At 45.2% G+C, this 12,500-nt stretch overlaps 1 long non-coding RNA gene across 4 annotated transcripts in view; it reads left to right on the plus strand.

Moving 5' to 3' along the window:
* The window catches only part of LOC130368197 (uncharacterized), a 14,237-nt gene extending 7,260 nt beyond the window's left edge, over window positions 1-6,977 (plus strand). For 2 of the 4 annotated variants that reach the window (XR_008892347.1, XR_008892346.1), the window contains exons 2-4: window positions 5,134-5,218; window positions 6,116-6,582; window positions 6,685-6,977. This is a non-coding gene — a long non-coding RNA (uncharacterized LOC130368197). Of the gene's footprint in view, window positions 1-4,476; window positions 5,219-6,115; window positions 6,583-6,684 lie in introns of those variants that run through there. The other 2 variants (XR_008892348.1, XR_008892345.1) reach the window with 2 other exon arrangements.
* Window positions 6,978-12,500: the final 5,523 nt, after the last annotated feature.

Raw genomic sequence — 12,500 nt, forward strand, 5'->3', positions numbered from 1 at the left:
TGTATATTACCTATGTACTGTATGTGTGTATATTACCTATGCACTGTATGTGTGTATATTACCTATGTACTGTATGTGTGTATATTACCTATGTACTGTATGTGTGTATATTACCTATGCACTGTATGTGTGTATATTACCTATGCACTGTATGTGTGTATATTACCTATGTACTGTATGTGTGTATATTACCTATGCACTGTATGTGTGTATATTACCTATGTACTGTATGTGTGTATATTACCTATGCACTGTATGTGTGTATATTACCTATGTACTGTATGTGTGTATATTACCTATGTACTGTATGTGTGTATATTACCTATGCACTGTATGTGTGTATATTACCTATGCACTGTATGTGTGTATATTACCTATGCACTGTATGTGTGTATATTACCTATGTACTGTATGTGTGTATATTACCTATGCACTGTATGTGTGTATATTACCTATGCACTGTATGTGTGTATATTACCTATGCACTGTATGTGTGTATATTACCTATGCACTGTATGTGTGTATATTACCTATGCACTGTATGTGTGTATATTACCTATGCACTGTATGTGTGTATATTACCTATGTACTGTATGTGTGTATATTACCTATGCACTGTATGTGTGTATATTACCTATGCACTGTATGTGTGTATATTACCTATGCACTGTATGTGTGTATATTACCTATGCACTGTATGTGTGTATATTACCTATGTACTGTATGTGTGTATATTACCTATGCACTGTATGTGTGTATATTACCTATGCACTGTATGTGTGTATATTACCTATGCACTGTATGTGTGTATATTACCTATGCACTGTATGTGTGTATATTACCTATGTACTGTATGTGTGTATATTACCTATGCACTGTATGTGTGTATATTACCTATGTACTGTATGTGTGTATATTACCTATGTACTGTATGTGCCTTTATGTTATGTGCTTGTATTTATTGTATGAAGCACATTATTAGGGAATTAATAGAGGAATGTAAGCACAGTATATAGGGAATTTATGGAAGCACAGCATATATTTCATTATATTGGAACATTATATTTTTATGTATGCTGGCACTGTGTGTAGATCCTTAGGGTGCGTTCACGTGTGCCTATTTTTGCTGCAGATTTTGCTTCTCATTGACAATGGGAAGAGAAATCTGCTAAAGCAGATCTGCAGCAGATCTGCAGCAGAAAATACGCACGTGTGAATGCACCCTTAGTGGTGGCACAGTATAGTTAAATAATAGTGGCACAGTATATAGTTCATTAATGGTGGCACAGCATATAGGGAATTAATAGATGAATGGTGGCACAGTATATAGTTCATTAATGGTGGCACAGTATATAGGGAATTAATAGATGAATGGTGGCACAGTATATAGGGAATTAATAGATGAATGGTGGCACAGTATATAGTTCATTAATAGTGGCACAGTATATAGTTCATTAATAGTGGCAAAGTATATAGGGAATTAATAGATGAATGGTGGCACAGTATATAGGGAATTAATAGATGAATGGTGGCACAGTATATAGTTAATTAATAGTGGCACAGTATATAGGGAATTAATCGATAAATGGTGGCACAGTATATAGGGAATTAATAGATGAATGGTGGCACAGTATATAGGGAATTAATAGATGAATGGTGGCACAGTATATAGTTCATTAATGGTGGCACAGTATATAGGGAATTAATAGATGAATGGTGGCACAGTATATAGTTCATTAATAGTGGCACAGTATATAGTTCATTAATAGGGGCACAGTATATAGGGAATTAATAGATGAATGGTGGCACAGTATATAGTTCATTAATGGTGGCACAGTATATAGGGAATTAATAGATGAATGGTGGCACAGTATATAGGGAATTAATAGATGAATGGTGGCACAGTATATAGTTCATTAATGGTGGCACAGTATATAGGGAATTAATAGATGAATGGTGGCACAGTATATAGTTCATTAATAGTGGCACAGTATATAGTTCATTAATAGGGGCACAGTATATAGGGAATTAATAGATGAATGGTGGCACAGTATATATTTCATTAATGGTGGCACAGTATATAGGGAATTAATAGATGAATGGTGGCACATTATATAGGGAATTAATAGATGAATGGTGGCACAGTATATAGTTCATTAATGGTGGCACAGTATATAGGGAATTAATAGATGAATGGTGGTACAGTATATAGGGAATTAAGGGGAGGTACGGTATATAATTAAAGGGAAACTGACAGGCTGTTTACTCGCACTAAACCCAATACACTAGGTTACAGTGCAGTATACAAAAATTGGTCTTTCCATTTTCTAGGTATTGCCCCACATTGCTAGTATGCGAAGTCAGTCTTGTGCGCAATGGAGGCGGAGCTTCCCTGCCTCCATCCTGTATGCTGTGCTATGCCTCGCCATCTTTGTATATTTATAATTATTTTTTTTTGCCAACTCTAGTATATTGTAGACTGTAAGCATATATTAGTGTGGTGTCCATCTCTTCAGTGTAAGAACCAGAGCTGTGTGGAGATTTTGCATAAGGTGGGTGATTGGTGATGGGTGCTGGGTGATTGGTGCTGGGTGATTGGTGCTGGGTGATTGGTGCTGGGTGATTGGTGCTGGGTGATTGGTGCTGGGTGATTGGTGCTGGGTGATTGGTGCTGGGTGATTGGTGCTGGGTGATTGGGGATGGGTGATGGGTGCTGGGTGATTGGGGATGGGTGATGGGTGCTGGGTGATTGGGGATGGGTGATTGGGGATGGGTGATTGGGGATGGGTGATTGGGGATGGGTGATTGGGGATGGGTGCTGGGTGATTGGTGCTGGGTGATTGGGGATGGGTGATGGTTGCTGGGTGATTGGTGCTAGGTGATTGGGGATGGGTGATGGGTGCTGGGTTATTGGTGCTAGGTGATTGGTGCTGGGTGATTGGTGCTGGGTGATTGGGTGATGGGTGCTGGGTGATTGGTGCTAGGTGATTGGGGATGGGTGATGGGTGCTGGGTGATTGGTGCTGGGTGATTGGTGATGGGTGCTGGGTTATTGGTGCTAGGTGATTGGGGATGGGTGATGGGTGCTGGGTGATTGGTGCTAGGTGATTGGTGCTGGGTGATTGGGGATGGGTGATGAGTGCTGGATGATTGGGGATGGGTGATGGGTGATTGGTGCTGGGTGATTGGTGATGGGTGCTGGGTGATTGGTGCTAGGTGATTGGGGATGGGTGCTGGGTGATTGGGAATGGGTGATTGGGGATGGGTGATGGGTGATTGGTGATGGGTGCTGGGTTCTGTCATATAGAGCTCAGGTGGGGGCATATAGGGGGAGATTTATTAAAACCTTTGCAGAGGAAAATCCTTCCGCAAAACGATCTGATTGGTTGCTATGGGCGACTGCACCGCTCTTTCTCTGCACAGGTTTGATAAATCTCCTCTATAATACAGTATATTATAGGGCAGCTGTCATATCTTTTCTGTAAATAAGACTGACAGCACAGCCAAAGTGTATATACACATGGCAGACCTTCATAGAAACTGTTCTTGACTCAATTTTACAAAAACACCAACTTTTATGGGGGCTAAGAATGTCGAGAAAGCCTGGCGGGAGTCCACTGTGTCCCTGGGCCGCAGCACATCTGCCCATTAAGTCTGGCAGACGTTTTTTAATTATGAAAAGTGCCCTCTTTTTTACTTGAGCCCCTGCCCTCCAAAATGTCTGTGCGCGTCCCTGGTCTGCAGGGCAAAGCACAGGGGGCATTATATGTGAAGAGCACATGACAGGGGGCCCCCTGTCCTGTGCCCTTCACATATAATGCCCCCTGTGCTGTGCCCCTCACATAATGCCCCCTGTCCTGTGCCCTTCACATATAATGCCCCCTGTGCTGTGTGCCCCACACATATAATTTATATGTGTGGCACAGCACAGGGGGCATTATGTGAGGGGCACAACACAGGGGACATTATATGTGAGGGGCACAGCACAGGGGGAATTATATGTGAGGGGCACAGGACAGGGGAGCATTATATCATATAATGCCCCCTGTGCTGTGCCCCTCACCTAATGCCCCCAGTGCTGTGCCACACATATAAATTATATGTGTGGGGCACAGCACAGGGGGCATTATATGTGTGGGGCACAGCACAGGGGGGCATTATATGATATAATGCCCCCTGTTATGTACCCCACACTTATAATGCCCCCTGTGCTGTGCCCCTCACATATATTGCCCCCTGTGCTGTTCCCCTCACATATATTGCCCCCTGTGCTGTTCCCCTCACATATATTGCCCCCTGTGCTGTGCCCCTCACATATAATGCCCCCTGAGTGGACAGGACATGGGGCTTTATATGTGAAGGGCACAGCACAGGGGGCATTATATGTGAGGGGCGCATGATAAGGGCATTATATGTGCGGGACGCATGATGGGGGCTTTATATATGAGGGGCGCATGATGGATGCATATGTGAGGGGCAAAGAATGGGGGCATTATATGTGAAGGGCACAGCACAGGGGGCATTAAATGTGTGGGGCACATGACAGGAGCATTCTATGTGAGGGGCACAGCACAGAGGGCATTATTATGTGGGGGAACAGGACGGGTCATATTATATGTAGGGGCACAAGATGGGGCATTATTACTATATGTGAAGGCACAGAGTGTTTTGCCTTTCAGAAGTATAGTGTATATTGTGAGGAATTTCTGGGGTGGTACGTTTTTTAGGGGCCACAATACATTACGGTATTTTACTCAGAGGGTAGTTACAGCACAGCAAGTTATATTCAGAGAATGCACTGTGTGGTAGTATTAGATTTAGAGGGCACAGTGTGTGTTAGTATTATATTCAGTGGGTACAGTGTGTGATAGTATTATATTTAGAGGGTGCAGCGTGTGATAGTATTATATTCAGAGGGTGCAGTGTTTGGTAGTATTAAATTTAGAGGGCACAGAGTGTGGTAGTATTATATTCAGAGGGTACAGTGTATGGTGGTATTATATTCAGAGGGTACAGTGTGTTGTATATTCAGGGGGTACAGTATGTCAGAATTATATTAGGAGGGTGTGTGCCAGTATTATATTCAAAGAATACAGTGTTTGGCAGTATTATAATAATTATTGTTTTCATATAGAGGATCAGAATGCATTGGCATAGTGAGGAGACGTCTGGGCATCAAGTTCTGCAGAGAGAAGATTTAGCTGGAACAAATCCTGGCGGTATGTACCATCTGAATTAGATAAGGAAAGACTATAGAGAAGACGTCACCTGTAATCACTGATATAATTGTGTATTCTCCTCACTATAGAGAAGACGTCACCTGTAATCACTGATCTCTATAGTGAGGAGAATACACAATGATATCAGTGATTACAGGTGACGTCTTCTCTATAGTGAGGAGAATACACAATGATAAGACGTCACCTGTAGTCACTGATATCACTGCGTATTCTCCTCACTATAGAGCCTTAGCACTTTCCCATTCTGTGGCAATTGGTATATATGATTATTATTCTGACATATGAGCACGGCCTAAGAGTCTTAAACAAGGTTAGGACTGTATGATACATTTAATAATATTGTAAGTTCCGTAATCTTCTGTCCGCCAACACAAAATACTCTAATAGCGCCCCTCCCGAGACTCGACTCTGGATCCGCCCCTGCTCCCAGCATGCCCTGACAGCCGAAGGCTGAGAGTTGTAGTTTTGCAACAGGTGGGCAGCCACAGGGGATCGGTGTTGCAGTATGTCAATCTAGGGCCATGGTGTCTGATCTTGAACTGGCAGCAGGAGCCACGACCACTTTAAATCAATGGCTGCTGGGACATACGACTAGTGACATCCTTCGTTCCAGACCACAACGTCAGGGACGTCACTTGTCAGACGTCCCGGCGGCCAGCGCTGCTCATTGAGCCTACCGGAGTAGCATTGATCTATGTAAGAAACCTATGGGCCCAGGCTGTTGGGGCCACCAAATGATATTACTTATACAGAATGTCTGGTTAGGAGAAACAAATATAACGCACCCACAGGGAGTGGCGCCATTTTAATAAAATTTGTCAAAAACCTTAGATAACAGTCATACAGAATATATTAGAAAGCTTTTTTGATTTTCAGCCAATCAGAGAGCAGCACTACTGAAATAGAACTCCCAGGAGGTAACAGCGTGTCACACATGTGATGTCATAACCATTGTCCACCAAAGAGCAGCACTGAGCAGAAATAACACTGCTCCTGTTCATTCTCCATCAGTGAGGGGCCGGTGCTGGACACTGTGTAGGGACGCGGGAATGCAAAGTCATACACATGACTGTGACTGGTAAGTGTTACATTGTTGTGTCCAAAAGATCTTTAGTGCAGTTCCATGTGTATTTCTATGATAAACATGTAAATGATTTATCTTTTTTTTCTTATCTTAGATGCACTATCTCCAGGACATGGAGTAGCATTTCCGGACCTACAGCAAGACGTTGGATGAAGGCATAGCCCCAGAAATAACACTGGTCCTGTTCATCAATGAGGGGCCGGTGCTGGACACTGTGTAGGGACACGGGAATGCAAAGTCATGCACATGACTGTGACTGGTAAGTGTTAAATTGTTTTGTCCAAAAGGTCTTTATTGCAGTTCCATGTGTATTTCTATGATAAACATGTAAATAATCTATCTTTTTTGTCCCCTATCTTAGATGCACTATTTCCAGGACATGGAGTAGCATTTCGGGACCTACAGCAAGACGTTGGATGAAGGCACAGGCCTAGGAATCATGCACATACACAGAAACATTTGCCCAAATTCTAGAGGTAACCTCCTTTAGTATGCCCAGAGGAAGGGCCATACAGTAGCCATGGATTCCCTACAGGTTTCCTCCCCTCTGGAGGTTTTTCCTGTCCTGAGTATTAGTTACTGTACGCTCTTTGTGAGTGATGGGAGGTTACAAAAAATCCCCTACACAAACATTTTAATAAATAATAAATAAAGTTCCCCTTTTTTTAAACTGTTCTTTGACTTGTTCGACTCATTTATTTATTTCTGTGTGTGAAAATAGAGTTAGCAAAACATGGATGACCAAAGCTGCTCTCCTGCACGATCTGCATAATGCGGTGCAGAGAGAGGCAACTGGTGCTGGGTGGTTCAGTTTATGAGGCAAACGTAGAACACCCAGCAAGTTCCATGCACAAGCCTTTTTCTGATGAATGGGACTCATGCAGGGAACTTGCTAGGGGTCATACGGTTGCAAAGGATCAACTTTTGGGTACATGAACTGTCCCTTAAAGGGGTACTCCGCCTCTAGATATCTTATCCCCTATGTAAAGGATAGGGGATAAGATGTCTGATCAAGGGGATCCTGCTGCTGGGACCCCAGCAATCTCCACGCAGCAACCAAAATTCTAAATAGTATGTTTAGATCACTGGTTCCTGTGGTGGGATTCGTGACATCATGCCACACCTTCTTGTGACATCACACCACCTCCCATAGACATAAATGGAAAGGGCGTGGCGGGAGGTCACGACCCGCACCACGAGAACCCAGAGTTCTTAATATATTATTTGGAACGCCGGGTGCTGCATGAAGATTGCGGGGGTCCCAGTGATCAGTCATCTTTTGTCCTATCCTTAAGGTAGGGGATAAGATATCTAGGGGCGGAGTACCACTTTAAGGAATTAGAGAGTGTAGGCATGCCTTACAAGCAGGTAGAAAAAGAACAGCTGGGAGAAATGACAGGACACGAAGCAATGTTTGGCTGGGACCGATTTTGGGTGTGTTCTGGCCAATTAACGGAGAACTATGGCAAAAATTAACTTATCCCCTATCCATGGGTTATGGGATAAGTAGCTGATCATGGGGGGTCCCCCTGCAATACCTGGGATGAGACCCGTCGCTCAGTGAGAAGCGCTCGCTGCAGACGTCAAATCTCAATTTCCCTGGACCCCCCCCCCTTCCTTCATGTCCACCACAGACGCCCCCAGACTGCTGTCTCTTACAGAGTTTTATGCCCAGAAATGGTTGGCTACTCACTTTGTCAGTAGATTCTCATCCTAAATATGAAGACAATCGGGGAAATGTACCTGTGGAGAGGAAATGTTGTCCAGTTGCTCTTAGCAACCAATCAGATTACTTCTTTTATTTTTCAGAGGTCTTCTCAAGAATGAAAGAAGTAATCTGATTGGTTGCTATGGGCAACCTGATGAAAACATCTTTTTTTTCTTTAACAACTACAGTACTACAACTCCCATTGTAGTGTGTCTTTTCAACCTGTGCCTCCTCCAACACTGACCCTTAGGGGGGCATAGACGGACCACACTGGGGGTTGTAGTACTTTCATTTTTACAGTTCCCCTATAACTCTACAGCTTCGGTAGAAGTATGAGGCTCAGCCTTAGAGTCAGTGTATCTGGCTGCTCCAGTGTTCTTCTATTTTACAGCCTGGACACTGTTCTCCTCCACACTGGTCCCTGTGGTCCGGTCAGATGGTTCTGGACTGGGGCTGAACGGTTGCTTGAGGGATTTAGTGGCAGATTTTTTTGGGACTTCAGTTGTTGGATGACCTCTCTCTTCAGTGGCTGGTGATATTCGTAGTGCAGAATTTACAGGTGTTACGTAAAAGGGGTACTCCGGGGGAAAACATTTTTTTATTTTATTTTTTTAAATCAACTGGTGCAAGAAAGTTAAACAGATTTGTAAATTACTTCTTAAAAATCTTAATCCTTACAGTACTTATCAGCTGCCGTATGCTATAGAGGAAGTTGTATAGTTCTTTTCGGTCTGACTACAGTGCTCTCTGTGAGCAGGAGCAAATCTCCATAGTAAACTTCTCCTACTCCGGACAGTTCCTGACATGGACAGAGGTGTCAGCAGAGAGCACTGTGGTCAGACTGGAAAGAAATCCAAAAAGAAAATAACTTCCTCTGTAGAATACAGCAGCTGATAAGTATTGGAAGGATTAAGATTTTTAAATAGAAATAATTTACAAATCTGGCAAATTTCCCCAACCTCAAGGTTAGTGTTTAACCACTTAAGGACCTAGGGCGTATGGATAAGCTTTGACGTCCTGGTACTTAAGGACCAAGGGCGTATCCATACGCCCGTGGGAATTTCAGTCCCGCCACGCGCCGGGCGGGGACCGGGCCGGGGTGACTGCTGATATCAATCAGCAGGCACCCCGCGCAAATGCCCAGGGGGGTCATCAGACCCCCCCCCCCCCCCCCAATCGGCAATCGGCGCAAATCGCAAGTGAATTCACACTTGCGATTTGCGCCGATTCCGGGTCATACGGGTCTATTGTGACCTGGTGACCCAGAATAGAAGGGGGATCGCAGTTGTCTAAGACACCCACGATCCCCCTGTAGGCATAGGAGTGGGTTGTTAGGGTTGCCACCCCTCCTATCCCTGCTATTAGTCTGCTATTGATCGTCAGAGGCGACAACCAATAGCAGACCGGGGGGGTTAACTTTCGTTTTCCCAGTCCTGCCCACCCACAATAGGCGGGGCAGAACGGGGAACCGAAGGGGACCGGGCGCCGACGTCCACTTACCCGTCCGGAGGCAGCGGCGACGTTGATCGGCGGGCGGCGTCACGTGCTTCTGAAGAGGACGGCTCCCGGGATCCTACAGAAGCCGGTAAGTTGATCTGGAGGGCTACAGTCTGAGACTGTGGTCTCTAACTGTAGCCCTCCAGATGTTGCAAAACTACAACTCCCAGCATGCCCAGACAGCTGTTTGGGCATGCTGGAATATGTAGTTTTGCAACAGCTGGAGGGCTGCAGTTTGAGACCACTATACAGTGGTCTCTAAACTACATCCCTCCAGATCTTCCAACACTACAACTCCTAGCATGCCCACATAGCTGTTTGTTGTCTGGGCATGCTGAGAGTTGTAGTTTTGCAACATCTGGAGGTCCACAGTTTGGAGATCACTGTGTAGTGGTCTAAAAACTGTAGCTCTCCAGATGTTGCAAAACTGCAATCCCCAGCATGCCCAGAAAGCAAACAGCTGTCTCGGCATGCTGGGAATTGTAGTTGGGTACCTCCAGCTGTTGCATAACTACATCTCCCAGCATGCCCTTCGGTGATTAGTACATTCTGGGAGTTGTAGTTTTGCAACAGCTGGAGGCGCACTGGTTGGAAAATACTCAGTTAGGTAACATAACCTAACTGAAGGTTTTCCAACCAGTGTGCCTCCAGCTGTTGCAAAAGTACAACTCCCAGCATGCACGGTCTGTCAGTACATGCTGGGAGTTGTAGTTTTGAAACAGCTGGAGGTTTGCCCTCCATGTGAATGTACAGGATACATTCACACAGACAGGTTTACAGTAAATTTCCTGCTTCAAGTTTGGGCTGCGGCAAATTTTTCGCCGCAGCGCAAACTCCTAGCGGGAAATTCACCGTAGCACGCCAGTGTGAATGTACCCTAAAAACACTACACTACACTAACACATAATAAAGGGTAAAACACTACTTATACACCCCCTTACACTGTCCCCCCCCCCCCCCCCAATAAATAATTAAAAACGTCTTGTACGGCTGGGTTTCCAAAACGGAGCCTCCAGCAGGCGTAGCAGGGGCCCACGCAGCCCCCGCGTTGCGGGGGGCCCCGTCTAGGCTGGGGTCCCGGATTATCACTGGCGCTGTGGTCCAAAGCCTTTGGAGCACCTGCTCCAGGCCCCCGCGCACAGTGAAGAAGGGGGCCCCCCGTTGCTAGGCCCCGAGGGGCACCCATTGCCACTCCACTAAGATATACCGGCCTCCCCCCACAAATCCCCCCCCGCAGACACCTCCCAGCCTTCGGCCTGCGGCCCATGCAGCTGCGTCATCACGTCACGTGACGTGGTGCCGGCTGAGAGGAGAGCGCTGGAGATGAGCTCCCACCGGCAGTTTTCCAGCGCCAGGCCTACTGCGGCCGTACAGGTACCCCTCCCTCCCACTACAACTACCAGCATGCCCGGAGAGCCTTCAGCTGTCCGGGCATGCTGTGAGTTGTAGTTTTGCAACAGCTGGAGGAGCCCTGGTTAGCAAACACTGCCTTAGGGCCTAACCCAGTGTTTCCTAACCTGGGTGCCTCCAGCTGTTGCAAAACTACAACTGCCAGCATGCCCGGAGAGCCTTTGGCTGTCCGGGCATGCTGTGATGTGTGTGTGTGTGGTGGGGGGGGATTTATTATATAGTGTGTGTGTGGTGGGGGGGATTTATTATATAGTGTGTGTGTGGTGGGGGGGGATTTATTATATAGTGTTTGTGGTGGGGGGATTTATTATATAGTGTGTGTGGTGGGGGGGGGATTTATTATAGTGTGTGTGTGTGTGGTGGGGATTTATTATATAGTGTGCGTTGGGGGGGATTTATTATATAGTGTGTGTGTGGTGGGGGGGATTTATTATATAGTGTGTGTGTGGTGGGGGGATTTATTATATAGTGTGTGTGTGGTGGGGGGATTTATTATAGTGTGTGTGTGTGTGGTGGGGATTTATTATATAGTGTGCGTTGGGGGGGATTTATTATATAGTGTGTGTGTGGTGGGGATTTATTATATAGAGTGTGTGTTGGGGGGGATTTATTATATAGAGTGTGTGTTGGGGGGGATTTATTATACAGTTTGTGTGGTGGGGGGGTATTTATTATATAGTGTGTGTGTGGTGGGGGGGATTTATTATAGTGTGTGTGTGGTGGGGGGGATTTATTATATAGTGTGTGTGTTGGGGGGATTTATTATATAGTGTGTGTTGGGGGGGATTTATTATATAGTGTGTTTGTGGTGGGGGGATTTATTATATAGTGTGTGTGTGGTGGGGGGATTTATTATAGTGTGTGTGTGGTGGGGGGATTTATTATATAGTGTGTGTGTGGTGGGGGGATTTATTATAGTGTGTGTGTGGTGGGGGGATTTATTATATAGTGTGTGTGTGGTGGTGGGGATTTATTATATAGTGTGTGTGTTGGGGGGATTTATTATATAGTGTGTGTGGTGGTGGGGATTTATTATATAGTGTGTGTGGTGGGGTGGATTTATTATATAGTGTGTGTGTGGTGGGGGGGATTTATATTATAGTGTGTGTGTGTGGTGGCGTGATTTATTATATAGTGTGTGTGTGGTGGGGGGATTTATTATATAGTGTGTGTGTGGTGGGTGGATTTATTATATAATGTGTGTGTGGTGGGGGGATATATTATATAGTATGTGTGTGGTGGGGGGATTTATTATATAGTGTGTGTGTGGTGGGGGGGATTTATTATATAGTGTGTGTGTGTGTGTGTGTGGTGGGGGGATTTATTATATAGTGTGTGTGTGGTGGGGGGGATTTATTATATAGTGTGTGTGTGGTGGGGGGATTTATTATATAGTGTGTGTGGTTGGGGATTTATTATATAGTGTGTGTGTGGTGGGGGGGATTTATTATATAGTGTGTGTGTGTGTGTGTGTGTGTGTGTGTGGTGGGGGGGATTTATTATATAGTGTGTGTGTGTGGTGGGGGGATTTATTATATAGTGTGTGTGTGGTGGGGGGGATT

Source organism: Hyla sarda, chromosome 4 (assembly GCF_029499605.1).
Source record: "Hyla sarda isolate aHylSar1 chromosome 4, aHylSar1.hap1, whole genome shotgun sequence".
Taxonomy (NCBI): domain Eukaryota; kingdom Metazoa; phylum Chordata; class Amphibia; order Anura; family Hylidae; genus Hyla; species Hyla sarda.